General features: G+C 43.5%; 2 long non-coding RNA genes across 3 annotated transcripts in view; one reads left to right on the top strand and one right to left on the bottom strand.

Moving 5' to 3' along the window:
* Positions 1-13,253, bottom strand: part of LOC122226773 — a 37,472-nt gene extending 24,219 nt beyond the window's left edge. The window contains exons 1-3 of one of the 2 annotated variants that reach the window (XR_006205762.1): positions 12,910-13,253; positions 6,191-6,249; positions 5,951-6,080 (exon numbers count right to left, since the gene is read on the bottom strand). This is a non-coding gene — a long non-coding RNA (uncharacterized LOC122226773). The remainder of the gene's footprint in view (positions 1-5,950; positions 6,081-6,190; positions 6,250-12,909) is intronic. The other variant, XR_006205761.1, reaches the window with a different exon arrangement.
* On the top strand, positions 13,249-16,147 carry LOC122226775. The gene is made up of 3 exons (XR_006205765.1): positions 13,249-13,940; positions 14,336-14,434; positions 15,866-16,147. It is a non-coding gene; the product is annotated as an uncharacterized LOC122226775 (long non-coding RNA).
* Positions 16,148-16,723: the final 576 nt, after the last annotated feature.

The following is a 16,723-nucleotide window of genomic DNA, read 5'->3' on the forward strand; positions in this document are numbered from 1 at the left end:
TAGCATTAAGACTGGTTAACATTATCCCAGGACATAAAGAATTTTATATAACTTCTAAAACACGTATAGTAACGTATACCTTTACAAACATAAGGTAAAGAAGGTTTAGTAATTTTCATTTTTATTTATTGATTTATCTTTGAGAGAGAGAGTGCACAGGGGAGCGGCAGAGAGAGATTCCCAAGAAGGTAAAACACTGTCATGGCAGAGTCTGATGCAGGGCTTGAACTCAGGAACCATAAGATCATGACCTAAGCTGAAACCAAGAGTTGGACACTTAACTGCCCAAGCCACCCAGGTGCCCCAAGGTTTAGTATTCTTATTTGACAATGCTTCCCATGTAATTTAACATATCAAATAAACCTAATTAGTTTTAATGTCTCTCATTGTGTAAGAAGAGATAATAAATCTTTTGAGAGGTTCCAGGAACCCTCTGGAAAATCAAAGTTACTCGCACGCAGGTCAGAAAGATTTCATTTAGAATTTGTTTTTTGGAGATTTGTCCAAAATATCAAAAGATTTGAGGGTTTTAGGGGTGCCTGGCTGGTTCAGTCTGTGGAATGTGTGACTCTTGATCTTGGAGTTGTGAATTCAAGCCCCACTTTGGGTGTAAAGCTTACTTAAAAAAAAAAAAGGCAAAGGATTTGAAGACTTGACTAAATAGGATCACAAATCATTATGAAACAATACTTATTTATCTATTTAACTCAAGTGACAGGGGCGCCTGGGTGACTCACTTGGTTGAGTGTCCAACTTCATCACAGGTCATGATCTCACAGTTTGCGGGTTTGAGCCCCACTTCAGGCTCTGCTCTGACAGCTCAGAGCCTGGAGCCTGCTTTGGATTCTGTATCTCCCTCCCTCTCTGCCCCTTCCCTGCTCATGTTCTGTCTCTCAAAAATGAATAAAGGTTAAAAAACTTTTTTTAACTAAAGGGACAAAAGATTTTGAAGGCAAATACCAAAGTGTACATAGTTATAAGCAAAACTTAGAACTTTTAATATTGAGAAGACTTAGTTTTTTTAAATAATCAAAGACCTAATTAAGACAACATGAAGCATAGGAAATTATTTTGGGAAGACACAAAATCTTTGCTTTCCAGTCAGATTATTTAAAAGGCAAAGAAAAACTTTTTACAATCTCTTCTTATCAAGACCAGACCAATAGTTCAGGATAACTTTATCCTTTCAGTAGATGAAAGAAAAAGAAGTTCATTTTACATAAGTACACCATTAACATTAAAGTTTATTTTTAAAACCCTTAAAATAATAATTCAATTTTAGCCAGCTTGATTACACAAGTTCTCGCTCCTTTTTCTCTCTCTCTTCCTGACTTTCTATACCTTTTTGTCCTTTAATCCTCTTTCCTAATCTGAAATAACCAGTTTTACTTTAGGACAAGTTTATTTTTTTTTCCCTTGACAAAATGTATCTTCATATCTCATACCTCTTCTTACCAAAAACACATCTTACTTTCTTTGTAGAGTTGTTTCCTTTGTTACTTCTTGTAGTTTTAACGTCATTTGTTAGAATTCCTAACCTGACAAAACCTGAACTTCTAGTGAAAACCAATAAATGAGCAATGTAAATTGTTATATAGCATTCTTTAGACTGGCAAATTTATGAATACATTTCACAATTTCTAGAAACATATGCCTTTTTTTAAGTACAATTTTCCAATGTAGTACTAACACATCCAAATGGCTTTTAGTTTCTCTGTAATAAGAAGCAAAAAGCAGATAAACCCATGTTCAGTAATTAATGTTTCAAGATTTTATCTTACTTGGAAATGATCTACATATTCAATGAATTTCCATCACTTAGCTCTTCCATCACCACTCTAATAGTGGAAGTTATTAAATGATTTTGGAAGGTATTTTTAAGTACACACGCCATAAAATGTAATGATGGCTGAGAAGTTCACCTAAAAGTTCTTATTCCAATTATATCTAAGTCACTTGTTCCCAACAATTATGCTTAGACTACCCATGAGAGCTTTATGAGACGGCCATCATCCCAAGTTATTTTCTTGCTGACAAATTTTGTAACAGAGATGATATCATTTTTTTTAAGTTTATTTATTTATTTTGAGAGAGAGAGAGAGAAAGCATGAGCAGGGGAGGGGCAGAGAGAGGGAGAGAGAGGATGCCAAGCAGGCCCTGGGCTGCCCAGCCCAGAGCCCAAGGTGGGGCTTGATCTCAAGAACCTGAGATCATGACCTGAGCTGAAACCAAGAGTCTGATGTTTAACCAACTGAGCCACCTGGGTGCCCCAGAGATGACATGAATTTTTTGACTAGCAAACTCAGGTAGAATAAAAGTTGTATGCCTATATTATGTTTAATGTTGACAATTCTGAAGACATGTTTACTTTTTTAAATTAATTTATTTATTTTGAGAGAGAGAGAGAGAAAGGCAGAGAGAGGTAGAGACAGGATCCCAGTCTCTGTGCTGTCAGCACAGAGCCAAATGTGGGGCTCAAACTCACGAACCGTGAGATCATGACCTGAGCTGAAATCAAGAGGTGGACGCTTAACCAACTAAGCCACCCAGATGCCCCTGAAAACATGTCTATTTTAATTAAACCAATAAACTTAAACCAGTTTTAGTTACTGAATATTTTCCCAGATCACATGAATTGGAAAAGCACTTGGATTTGTTTCTATTACATTTCTGAGGGTTTAGGAATACTTAATTCATATAAGCACTTATTTCAAACCAAATGAACAGAGTTTTTTTACAAATTAATATTGGCAATACTAACAGGAAATAGAAAAATATCACATGTCTACAATATACAAACGTAGACACACGCAACCATACAGACTAACACAGAGACCCTATATATATATCTTTCTTTCTAAAATTTTAGAATTTGAGAGTCAGGTATGATAATTACAAAACCCAGTGATTTATAAAAGAATAGTTGGATTCAAATGTTATTTTGGCAGTTGAAATAAGTTCACCTACTCAGCCGGCATAAGCTCCCTTTTTTTTTTTTTTTTTTCAACGTTTTTTATTGATTTTTTGGGACAGAGAGAGACAGAGCATGAACGGGGGAGGGGCAGAGAGAGAGGGAGACACAGAATCGGAAACAGGCTCCAGGCTCGGAGCCATCAGCCCAGAGCCTGACGCGGGGCTCGAACTCACGGACCGCGAGATCGTGACCTGGCTGAAGTCGGACGCTTAACCGACTGCGCCACCCAGGCACCCCCTTTTTTGTTTTTTTTAAGGTAATCTCTACAACCAATGTGGGGCTCAAACTCACACCCCCAAGATCAAGAGTTGCATGCTCCACTGACTGAGCCAGCCAGGCACCACTGCTAAAGCTTTTTACTAAGATTTGTGGAGAGGATCTTTAAGATTTTTCATCAGCCCAATTTACAAATAGTTCCTTTCTTGTCCTCCTTATAAGAAACCTCTCGCTGGGGGCATCTGGTTGGCTCAGTCAGTAGAGCATGTGAGTCTTGATCTTGGTGTCTTAAGTTTGAGCCCCAGGCTGGATGTAAAGCTTACTTAAAAAATAAAATATTTTTTAAAAGTTTGCATTTCAAAAGGCTGGCTATGGGATTCTAGAAAAGATGGGGTAGAAAATCTGTATCACAAAGGCATAAAGGAAATATCCAAGTTTTCTCCAAGAAGTTTTGAGTATATTTCCCTCTTATCAAAGGTCTAGAGAAATTATTATTTAAATTTTTCTTTTTTTCCTTAAATGTAGGACAATTCTGTTTCCAATGTCCCAAATATTATAGACACAATGTCCCAGATATTATAGAAACAATATCTGCAAGCATTTTGAGATGAATAGGAGAGCTTTGGGGGATGGTAAAGAGAGGTAGACTTTGAATTATGTCTAGAGTTGCATTTGTAAGAAAAGGACAGTTGCTTTTAATTTCTCAAAGAACTGGGTTGAAGCCTAAATGATATTGAGGCACCGATCCACCCATCCAACTACATTATCTTCAATTTGCTTCTTTTTATCAGGGAGAAGATTTCTAGATAAGGTGGAAATCAAAAGATTTCTGTGTTCTAGAGCTTCAGGGTTTAATGTGATATGCCTTTGAAAAGTCTGTATAAAGTGCTTTAACAAAGGCTTTCTTTCTGAGTGCACAATTCAACCTTGGACCAATTCACCTGAGAGGCAAAAATCTTTACTATTGGTTCTATCAGTCCCTGAACAGCATTTATAGCAGCGCCTACGAGAAATTCTGGTCATCTGTTTACTCCGTGAGGGGGGTTTTCCTCAGGGAGCCAATCTGGCTTGTCTATTAGCTACAGTATAATTAAGGATGGGAAGAACACCCCTTAGCAGCTGGTCCAGGTCCCTGTGAGTGGGGTTGTGAGTGGCCAGTGATCGTTCTTTCTTTCTTTTAAAAATTTTTAAAGTTTATTAATTTTGACAGAGAGAGAGACAGAGAGACAGAGAGACAGAGAGAGAATCCCAAGCAGGCTCTGCACTGTGTAGAGCCCAATGCAGGGCTCAAACTCCTGAACTGTGAGATCATGACCTGAGCCAAAACCAAGAGTCGGGGGCTTAACTGACTGAGCCACCCAGGCACCCTATGAACGGCCAGTGATCTTTCTAACACTTCTCTAAATTTGGTAGGATATTCTGAAAGTGGAGGTAAGAGGATTTTTATAATTTAAAAGATCTGCTGTTTGTCTCTGTTGCATGAATTCTTTGTGGTCGGCACCTAAGATATTCCAGCAAAGGACACCGCATAAGAAGACCTGAGGCTGGTACAGCCTGATTACCGAGCTTGGTGTTTCTTCTAAATTCACTCCCTGGCCCTCTGCAGTTACACAGATAACCAGTACCCTGGGCCTGGACATCAAGCCAGAATGCTCTCTGTAACTGTCACAGGGAAAGGGAAGCTAAAACAGGGAGACAGGCCAGGATTTCCGTTGAAGGTGGGCTTGAGTTTTTTATCGAAGTCTAATTTCTGTTCTTTCATCTTGTTAAGGGAGTCCCTGAGGCTAACCATTATATTCCTTTGTGTCCTCTTTGTTTTTTCCACAGGTACCAGTAAGACAATTGTAGATGAGAGCTCTCTAAAATTTTCACTTTCAAATACAGCCAATTCAGAAGGTCCATTATCTGGCCATTGACAAGTAGGATCTTATATTAATCTCAGTAGTAACTCCAACCAGTAAGTCTTTTTATGGCTTAACCATGGATGCAAGAAGCATTCCAAAAGAGGGTGCAGAGGATTCAGTCCTCACAAAATCCAGAAAGTTCACTCCCATAACTAATCTAAGAAAGCAAAGACCTTCAGGGTCACAGGCAGTAAGAATGGTGCCGTACAGGGGCGCCTGGGCGGCTCAGTCGGTTAAGCATCCAGACTCTTGGTTTCAGCTCAGGTCATGATCTCACGGGGGGTACCTGAGTTCGAGACCTGATATCTGTGACACTGGGCAGGTGCTACTGATATGGGGCTTTTCCATCACCAACAAGACAACAAAGGCCCCTCATGGACCGTAATCCCTTAAGACAAAGGGGATCCCTTAAGCTCCCCCTAGAGCTGGCACAGTCAGACAAAGACAGTGCTGCTTTTCAGACCTGCAGCCTCTTCGGCCGTATGCCCTATGCATGCTGGTACACGCATCTTCCAGTGAGAATATTCTCACCGGTCACAAAGCCGAGCTCTCAAGACAAGGAACAGGATGGAAAGGAAACCTCGTATGGGCTGTGATTCTCCCTCTCATGACAAAGGACACAGGAGACAGAGACCAGAGGAAACCGTGACTGTCTCTGGGAGAAAAGGGATTAACAGATGCATGAGTCCTCGTAGCAAATCTTTACCAGAGTCCCCGTACTCAAGGAAGTACTTCGCACAAATATTTTCTCTCGCTAATCTGAAGTTAGAAAAAGGACAAAGGACTCTCAGCATGCTCGCTTCCACTGGACCCTACAGGTGGAGATCCAGGAGACTGACTTGGTAAGAATTCTTACCTTCCGCTGGCTCTTGTCAGAGGCCCCAAGCTCTGTCAGCTGCAGCAGGCTTGGGGCAAGCGGTGTCTGGCCTGTGAAGGTCCCTTGCAGGTCGCCAAACTGTCGGGGTAGTTCCTTGGCTGGTCTAATACTTAAATTGACAGGAGACAGATGAATAGGAGAAAAACAAATTTTATTTCATAGGTATGGGAGCCCCATAAAAATATGAGACCCAAAGGCAGTCAGGCAATTGAGACTCACATGCCGTCCTCAGCTAAGGAAAAGGACAGGGCTGGGGCTTCAAAGGGGAGGGGGGCAATCTGCAGGAAGATGAAAAGAGCAAATGTTTGCTAAGCAGATGTTGGCCCTGCCATGCGGGTAAGTCTTTCAGATTAAAAAAAAAAAAAAAAAGAATTGTCTCTGGTAATAGCTCTCTTTCTGGGCCAGGCTCCCCATGGAAATTCTTTTACGCAATTAAGGGAGAGGTAAACGTTTTTTCTGGAGTCTGCTGGGACTTGATTGCCTTCAGGTCAAAATAATCTACATGCCAAAGTGGCATATTTTGGGGTGGCATGTTCTGTTCCCCTTCACCTACGAGAGGTGTAGAAACTGCTGTCTTCAATTCATTCCCTCTTATACTCAGACCTTGTTGTAATTTCAAGTTTTATAAAGTAGCCATGTAGCCATGTGGAAGATTCTGGAATAAAGGGCACTGTGCTAGTCAGTGGAGAGCTCTGCATCCGCCAACCTATTTTTCTTCCCAGTAACTACTAGACTTTTACACCAGGAACTTTTCTAAGCCTTTTCAGTGTATTAACTCATTTAATTCACAAACTTTATGAGCGTTACCACTGTTATCCCCATTTATGAGAGGAAAATGAGGCACAAAGAAAGTGATTTGCCCAGTAACACAGCCAGTGAGGGGAGAGCCCAGGCAGTGGACTGTCATACAAAAGCACAGCTCTTCTCACACTGAGGCCAGGCCGCAAAGCACTCACTCCTGTAACATCTACAAACATCTTCCTCTCAAGAGTCTTCTGAGACAGGAGAGCCTGGGTGGTGCAGTTGGTTAAGCCTCCGACCCGATCTTGGCTCAGATCTCACAGATCATGAGTTTGAACCCCACTTCAGGTTCTGCACTGATGGCATGGAGCCTGCTTGGGATTCTGTCTCTCATTCTCTCTGCACCTCCCCTGCTTGTGCGTGCTCTTGCTCTCTCTGTCTCTCTCAAAATAAATAAACTTAAAAAAAAAAAAGTCTTCTGAGGCAGAGCCACACAGGGAATATTTTTCAGCCATAGAAGGAAATAGATATGTGCCATAACATTAATGAACTTAAAAACATCATGCTAGGGGTGCCTGGGTGGCTCAGTCAGTAAGTGTCTGACTTCAGCTCAGGTCATGATCTCACGGCTCATGGGTTCAAGCCCCATGTCAGGCTCTGTGCTGACCGCTCAGAACCTGGAGCCTGCTTCAGATTCTGTGTCTCCCTCTCTCTCTGCCCCTCCCATGCTCACACTCTGTCTCTCTCTCAAAAATAAATAAACATTAAAAAATTAAAACAGAAAAAAACCACATCATGCTAAGTGAAAGAAGCCACACACAATGAGCACACATTTTGGATTCTGTTGATGTGAAATGTCCACAATGGGCAAATCCACAGAGACAGAAAGCAGATTCGTGGTGGGGCTGGAGGAAGGGGCAGATGAGGAGTGACTGCTAATGAGTCTAGGGTTTCTTTTTGGGGTGATGAAGTGGTCTGGAATTTGTGGTGATAGTTGCTCAACTTTGTGAATATATTAAAAATATTGAGTTATATACTTTTTAAAATGTTTTTTTAATTAAGTAAACTCCACACCCAACAGGGGGCTTGAACTCATGATCCCAAGACCAAGAGTCACATGTTCTACTGACTGAGCCAGCCAGGTGCCCCTGAGTTATATACTTTTAAAGGGGGAAATTTGATAGCATGTGGGTTATATGTAAAAAGCACAAAACACACAAACAAACAAAAAACGGGTCTATTGAGAATATTTAACAATTTAGTCAATGAAAGCTGGAGAAGACTAGTAGAATACATTGCCCTCAAATGTACTACATTGGCATAAGGATGATTTTCAGTGGACGGCAAATAAGAAGAAACAGATCCAAGAAAAACTCTCTGCCCTCCTATTTGCCTAAAAGCAGGACATAACTTTGCAGAATGTCCCCACTCCCCTCTCTACCAGGAAGGACAGAAGTTAATCACCAGAGAAAACTCCAGACCCTTATCAGCCTGGAGATGGCACCAGAGGAACTTACATAACAAACCTTGCAGAAATTAGCCATCCTCTACCATTAGTTCCCTGAACACGTACCTTCCCACAGTTTGCCACTCTAGAAACTCAAAAGTCCTTTTCCTTTGTCTTGTCACTTTTTGTTAATGTTTATTTATTTTTGAGACAGAGTGTGAGAGGGGGAGGGGAAGAAAAAGAGAGAGAGAGACATAGAATCCGAAGCAGGCTTCAGGCCCTGAGCTGTCAGCACGGAGCCAGACGTGGGGTTCAAACTGACGAACCAAGATATCATGACCTGAGCTGAAGTTGGAAGCTTAACAACTGAGCCACACAGGCAACCCTGGTCTTGTCGCTTCTCTGAAAATGTATTGTTCTCTTATTAACACGCTGTAAGAAGCCCAAGTTCTAATCACTCCTTTGAATTACTTACCACTGGTGCTTCCTTGTGTTTGTGTGATGTACATTTTAATAAACGTGTTTTTCTCTTAGTAATCTGTGTCTGACAGACTAATTTACAAGGCTCCAATCAGATAATTTAAAGTGGTAGAGGAAAAACATTGTGTTTCTTCTCCTATACTCCTAGAGGAATCACCATAGTCTGATTTTTTTCTGTGTCTCAGCTCCTGTCTCTCCTACCCCTTAGTTCCCATGCCCGGCCCTTCTGGACTTGTTCAGCTCTTCAAGTTTAATGTGCCTCTTCTCTCTTCAGAGTTTAAGAGAAGGTTCAGCTCAGCTGAGGCATCTCTGCATCCAGGAAGCCTTCCTGGTCTTCTGCCTAAGTCATGGCCACTGCCACCTCGTGTTAGCACCCCACCATCCTAGACTCACCATCAGGGTCATATGCTCAAGGTGGGACTCCATCTCATGAACCATGAGATCATGACTGAGCCAAAATCAAGAGTCGGACACTTAACTGACTGAGCCACCCAAGCATCCCTCAGTCTGTTTTTTATAGTCAAGAATGTTTCTTGGCTTCTCGCTTTCCTCCTTTGATCATTTATTTCTTAAATTCCACATATGAGTGAAATCATATGGGATTTGTCCTTCTCTGACTTATTTCGCTATTATACTCTCTAGACCCATCCGTGTCATTGCAAACGGCAAGATTTCATTCTTTTTAATGGCTAAATAATATGCCATTGTATATAAATACCACATCTTCCCTATTCATTCATTTATTGATTGACATTTGGGCTGCTTCCATATTGGCTATTATAAATAATGGTGCGATAAACGTAGGGGGTGCCTGTATCCCTTTGAATTAGTGTTTTTGTATTTTTTGGGTAAGTACCCAGTAGTGTGATTACTGGGTTGTAGGGTAATTCTATTTTTAATTTTTTGAGGAACCACCAACACCATTTTCCACAGTGGCTGCCCCAGTGTCCATTCCCACCAAGAGTGCAAGAGAGTTCCTTTTTCTCTACATCCTCACCAACACTTGTTGTTTCTGAGCAATCTTGGATGTTTTTTAGGGTAGAACTGAGCAAAATGCTGTGTTCAACAGAGAACTATATATTAATGTTTTCTCAAATGCAACCAGCTAGTTAATCCTGATACTTCCTTAACACAGAATAGCAACCAAACACGATAGCTGCCACTTGTTTATTGAGCACCTATTATGGTCAAGGCACTTTAGAAACATCATCTCCAATCATCCTCCCAAAACTCTGCCAGGACATATTCTTATCCATATTGTACATATGAGAACACAGAATCAGGAAATAAGTACTTGGCAAAGCCACAAGCTACTAAGTATTAAAGTACTTTGTTTTACACAATGTTAAGGAAAGGTAATTATCTAGAAAGCTTTTCACAGACACAAGCATCTTGATTTTCTAGGAATATTTCAAAATAAGTATCAGGAAGCACACTTGGCTGGCTCAGTTGGTGGAGCATGAGACTCTTGATCTCAGGGTCTTGAGTTCAAGTCCCATGTTGGGTGTAAAGATTACTTAAACAAATAAACTTAAAGATGCCTATGGGGGGGGGGGGTGCCTGGGTGGCTCAGTTGGTTAAGCTTCCAACTTTGGCTCAGGTCATGATCTCAAGGCTTGTGAGTTCGAGCTCCGCATTGGGCTCTATGCTAACAGCTGGAGCCTGCTTCAGATTCTGTGTCTCCCTCTCTCTCTCTGCCCCTTCTCCATTCATACTCTTATCTCTCTAAAAAATAAATAAACATTAAAAAAAAATTTTAATGGGATAAGAAGGATTTTGATAAACAGATGAGTCCTTAAAGGATTAATGGTAAAGAGGGATATGTTGGCTGCATACCTCCCCACCTGTTTAAGAAAAGACCATCTTTCCCAGACTTCAAGCTGTATTACAAAGGTGTACTCATCAAGATAGTATGGTACTGGCACAAGAACAGACACTCGGATCAATGGAACAGAAAAGAGAACCCAGAAATGGACCCACAAACGTATGGTCAACTAATCTTTGGCAAAGCAGGAAAGAATATTCAATGGAATAAAGACAGTCTCTTCAGCAAGCGGTGCTGGGAAAACTGAACAGCGACATGTAGAAAATGAACCTGGACCACTCTGTTACTCAAAAATAAACTCAAAATGGATGAAAGACCTAAATGTAAGACAGGAAGTCATCAAAATCCTCGAGGAGAAAGCAGGCAAAAACCTCTTTGACCTTGGCCACAACAACTTCTTACTCAACACGTCTCCGGAAGCAAGGGAAACAAAAGCAAAAATGAACTACTGGGACATCAAAATAAAAAGTTTCTGCACAGCGAAGGAAACAGTCAGCAAAACTACAAGGCAACCGACAGAATGGGAGAAGATATTTGCAAATGACATATCAGATAAAGGGTTAGTATCCAAAGCCTATAAAGAACTTCTCAAACTCAACACCCAAAAAACAATCCAGTGAAGAAATGGGCAAAAGACATGAATAGACACTTCTCCAAAGAAGACATCCAGATGGCCAACCACCATGTGAAAAGATGCTCAACATCAAGGAAATACAAATCAAAACCACAATGAGATACCACCTCACACCTGTCAGAATGGCTAACATTAACAACTCAGGCAACAACAGATGTTGGTGAGGATGCAGAGAAAGAGGATCTCTTTTGCACTGCTGGTGGGAGTGCAAACTGGTACAGCTACTCTGGAAAACAGTATGGAGGTTCCTCAAAAAATTAAAAATAGAACTACCCTACAACCCAGCAATTGCACTACTAGGTTTTTATCCAAGGGATACAGCTGTGCTGTTTCAAAGGGGCACATGCACCCCAATGTTTATAGCAGCACTATCAACAATAGCCAAAGTATGGAAAGAGCTCAAATATCCATCAATGGATGAATGGATAAATGGAGTATTATTCGGCAATCAAAAAGAATGAAATTTTGCCATTTGCAACTACATGGATGGAACTAGAGTGTGATATGCTAAGCAAAATTAGAGAAAGAAAAATACCATATGACTTCACTCACATGAGAACTTTAAGATACAACAGATGAACATAATGGAAGGGAAGCAAAAATAATTTAAAAGCAGGGAGGGGGACAAAACATAAGAGACTCAACTATGGAGAACAAACAGGATTACCGGAGGGGTTGTGGGAGGGGGGATGGGCTAAATGGGTAAGGGGCACTAAGGAATCTATTCCTGAAATCACTGTTGCACTACATGCTAACTAACTTGGATGCAAATTAAAAAAATAAATATTTTTTTTAAAAAAGAAAAGAAAAGCCCATCTTTCACCAAGCAAGAAGACCACCTACCATTTATCAGCTGGGTGTTGCGATCTCTATATTGTCAAAGTTGTTAGACATAGAAAGACAAACAGGGACATAACAGATCCCATGGAAGCTGAGGACTTGCCAGACTGAGGTTTTCGCAAGGCAGATGCCTCAACTTAGATGAAGCACTTCTCCGCTATTATTTGATGAACTTGGTCCAGACTTCTAGCCATAAATCTCAGCTGCTTCACCTGTAAATGAGGAGATATGCCTGCCCTGCCCTCTCTTAAACTGACCTTACTCTGATCAAGGAAAATACCTTCCTTCCTCATAGGCTGAAATGGGCTCGGGAAATTAAAGTACGGCAATTATGACCTGAGAAAATGCTACAGTAGGAAAAAAGGGAAGGAAAAAAGAGAGGAATAAGGACCCTTTTCCTCCCAACTCCCAAAAATGGTCACCAGTCATGTGAATTCTCCAGGATCACTAGAGGCCAACATTCTAGAGTTGGGGTGCTCCTCGGGCATCAGCTAGTGCTGTCTCCAGACTAGGCAGGACCAAGCTGCTCCAGGCACAGCGAGGAACTGAGGAACCGGCACTGCCTGGTCCCTCTGAGCCTTTCTCATTTTCCAAACCACGGCCCTGATGATCAAGAGGCCATAGGCTGCATGTAACTTGAACCAAACTTATTCTTAACGGACAGAAAAACACTGGCGGGAACCAGGCCAGTTTATGAAATAGTGATTGTCTTGAAAGGTGGGTTTAACACTTTTCGTACTTTCCTGGAAGTACTTTTGTGTGCTTAACCTCGCTGTGTTTATTTCTCCATCTGTACCTAGTTAGGAAAATTATAGCACTTAAAACGGTCTGACATGTAACTATTCAGTGAATGCCAGCTTTCATGATTTCTTCCGAGATTTTCTACGAAGAGGGATTTGTATCATGAAAAATACCCCTTAAAAGTTCTATTATTGTTTTTAACAAACATCCCATAACGGAAAAATTTTTACCTTTTCAGCATTAGTATCCTCACCACCTCCCTATTTCCCAATTTGAAGTAGCAAGTTGCAAACTATTGTAGTAATTTGCGGAGATGTCGGCCTTTTCTTTTTTTTTTTTTTTACATCACATTCCAAACCTTTATAAAGAGCTACATCGGTCAACTCCCGCGCTGAAGCGCGCGGACCGAGCAAAGAAGCGGGAGAGAAGGCCTCTGGCTTTCCCAGAGGCGAGTCGTTCCCTCCGCACCCGGGTAAAAGCATCCACTTCCGCCATTAGGGCGCGCGACGGAAAATGGAGGCGCCAGGCCCTCCCCGCGGCGGCCGGGAGTTCGGCGCCTGCGCCCTGCCGGCCCGCTCCGCCCCACCCCAGCTCGCGAGGCCGTTACGGCCGTTGAAGGAAGACGAGGGGAGGGGAAGGAGCGCCGCCCAACGCCCCACCCGGCGCCCCAGCGCGCGGTTCCGGCGAGCCCGGCTCCGGCCCCGGTAGTCCGCTCCAGGCCGCTCCGGACCGCTAGCCGCTCCGTAGGTGCTGGCCGCGCTCCGTGCTTTCCCTCCAGCCCTTTGTGTCCCGGCGCGCGTCGGAGGGAACGCGGGAACGCGCGCCGTGCCGTGCGCCTGCGCAAGGGGGCGGGACGGCGCGCCAAGCCAGGAGTCGTGAGTGGGCGCTGTTCCGGGTCGCCCCGTCCCGCCCCGCCCCCAACCGCCATTTCGTGCTCCGGCGCGCGCGGACTCCGCGTGATGGACGCCCGGAAGCAGGGACAACAAAGGCCCCTGCGCAAGGGCCGCCCGGTCTGCTGATCTTTCCGCTGCTCGCGGGGCGAAGATGGCGCCCAGACCCTACAGCTGTGCCCGAGTTTGGGTCGAATGGGCGCCTCTACTTTCTCTGGACTAGGCCTGAGAGTTGGCCCAAGGGGCATGCGGGACCTCGTGTGTGCACAACCCTGGGGTGTGCCCCTTTCCACGTGTGTACAACCTCGGGACAGTGCATTCGTCCCAGTATACGTAGACTTGTGTTTGCACCATCCGATATGCACGAACCGGTGGGTTTCCACGTTTTCCTCTGTGCACGATCTCAAGGATTTGCTTTTCACACGAGTATGCGCACACTTGTGTTTGCACCGAATGGCTGCCCACAGAGGTAGGGGTGTGTACGGATTCCTGTTCGCACGAACCTGAGATGTGCACAGGTGCATGGATGCATGAGTCTGGTATATGCACCAACTTGTGTTTGCCCTGGGACGTGTGCAGACCCATTAGTGCAAGCTCGGCCTCCCGCAGTCAGGAGCACCCTCAAAAACTATGGTGTTTCTGGACTATTTTGGATTCTTTGCTGAGTTTACATGCCCTTGCTGGGTTTACATGCGAAGAATGAACACCTGCCTGCTACTCTATGCTATTCTTAAGCTTTCTTTTAATCTTTTTTCTTTCCTTCCAGCTCATTGGGCGTCTCCCACTTTGCATTGGGGCCACGCGGTGACAGCGATGGGCAGCTAGTGAAAGAAACACAAAGAAATGGGCAGTTACGGGCAACACGGTGACGTTGGGAAGGAGTCCCCTGGCCCGAAAGATTTGAAAAACCTTTTTGGAGAAAGCATGAGCCAAGGCCAGGGCCTGGCTACAGAGGGAATCAGGGGTCAAGTCCCAATTTCCTGTAAAGGCCTGAGAAGTTTTTTCTAGAAAGCATTTAAACAGGAGATGCCACCAAATTCCTTTTGAGACTATGGGGTTGAAGGAGAAGAGGCGGGTGATAGGAGGGTATGTGGTAAAGAGGACTGTTTGTGGGGCCCAAGGGACAAGAGAGTGGGAACAGGCTCAGAAGGAAAGTGGCCTCCCCAGGGAAGGAATGGGGTATAAAAACAGGGTGGGGGACTATGGTCTCCCCAGCTGTTTACACCTCCTGGTGTTTCAGGCTCTTCTGTGTTGAGCACACTCCTCTCTATGGGGGAGAGACAAGGACTTAAGCCCCAGGGCTGACCTTTACTGGCTGGGTGCCTGGGCAAGCACCTATGTCAGTGGAGAAGTCTGCAGGCACAGCAAGAATAACCCAGAATACACATGGGATGTTAGCATTTATGCTGGACTGACTTTAGAAGTTCCTTGTCTGACCCACCTTGTCCTGTTATCAAAGAACCACCTCTTCAGCATACATTTCATATGGTTATGAATATTTTCTTGTTATGCTTGCTATTCGTAGGTATATTTTATGGGCATAAAAATACATCAACTCTAACATGCCTCTACATTCCCATTGAGAACCCCTCTACAACAACCCCAATATGTTATCATTTGAATGTGTCTCATGATGGAGGACACTTCACAGGACAGCCTTAAAGCATAAAAAATGTATCCTCATGAGCCCCATATCTTTAGGATATGAAATGAAGGTCCGCGCGTGCATTTGTGTGTGTGTGTGTGTGTGTGTGTGTGTGCGCGCGCGCGCCCCAAAAGATAATTTTCTGAAGCATATGCTGTGTGTTAGGCTTGTGTTAAGGCTAGGCATATAGCAGTGAAGGGGAACAAAATATACTACCCCAAAATATGCCTCTTTAGCATAACGATTATTTTAGGCTGGTTAGTTTTCAGAGACTGCAAACACAGGGGAAGCTCTGAAAACGGAGTAGAAGTTACCCTTTTGTAAGAAACATTTACATTTATAAGGGAAATCTCCATTTCTAAGGGTGACTCCTTCACTGTACGGAGAAGAGGAGGATGACTCTAAATCTTTAGAAACTCTTATCAATGGAGAAGACAAGGACTTAAATCTACAAAACAACCTTACACTTTTTTACTGTGCTTTGCTGGTAACTTCCTATAATTGATCCCTACCCCCAGCATCTTTTGTCTTTAGCTGAAAATGGTATCTAAGATGATGGGTTTGGCCATTTGGGGATTTTATTCAATTACGCATGTATGCTTTTGTTTGTTTTTCTCTTGTTAATCTCTCTTGTATCAGTTTAATTATTAGGCCAGCCAAAGAAACTAGAAGGGAAGAAGGGAAAACTTCATCACCCCTGCAGCAACCAAATACTTCCTGCCTCTAGGAGCTTATAGACCCAAATTGCAGGCCACTAGGGCCCAAGAGCAAAATAGCTTCGTCACACCTGATATGATGCTGAAAGTCTATCCAATGTGGATTACAGCCCGCTGGGCTGCCCCTGTGCCTCTGGGATTAAAACTCTAGGGATGAGGGGCGCCTGGATGGTTCAGTCGGTTGAGCGTCCGACTTCAGCTCAGGTCACGATCTCGCCGTCCGTGAGTTCAAGTCCCGCGTCGGGCTCTGGGCTGATGGCTCAGAGCCTGGAGCCTACTTCACATTCTGTGTCTCCCTCTCTCTCTGCCCCTCCCCCGTTCATGCTCTGTCTCTCTCTGTCCCAAAAATAAATAAATGTTAAAAAAAAAAACAACAAAAAACAAAAAAAACACAAAAAACTCTAGGGATGGGACACCTAGGTGGCTCAGTCTGTTAAGTGTCCTACTCTTGATATCAGCTCAGGTCATGGTTGTGGGATTGAGACCCATGTTGGGCTCTAAGCTGAGCATGGAACCTGCTTGGGATTCTCTCTCCCTCTTTCTCTGCCCTTCCCCCACTAGAGCATACGCTCACACGCTCTATCTCTCTCTCTCAAAATAAGTAAAAAATTGGGGCGCCTGGGTGGCTCAGTTGGTTAAATGTCCAACTTCAGCTCAGGTCATGATCTCATAGTTCGTGAGTTCGAGTCCCATGTCAGGCTCTGTGCTGACAGCTCAGAGCCTGGAGCCTGCTTCAGATTCTGTGTCTCCCTCTCTCTCTGCCCCTTCCCCACTCATGCTCTGTCTCTGTCTT

The sequence above is a fragment of the Panthera leo genome, chromosome C1 (genome assembly GCF_018350215.1).
Source record: "Panthera leo isolate Ple1 chromosome C1, P.leo_Ple1_pat1.1, whole genome shotgun sequence".
NCBI classification, from domain to species: domain Eukaryota; kingdom Metazoa; phylum Chordata; class Mammalia; order Carnivora; family Felidae; genus Panthera; species Panthera leo.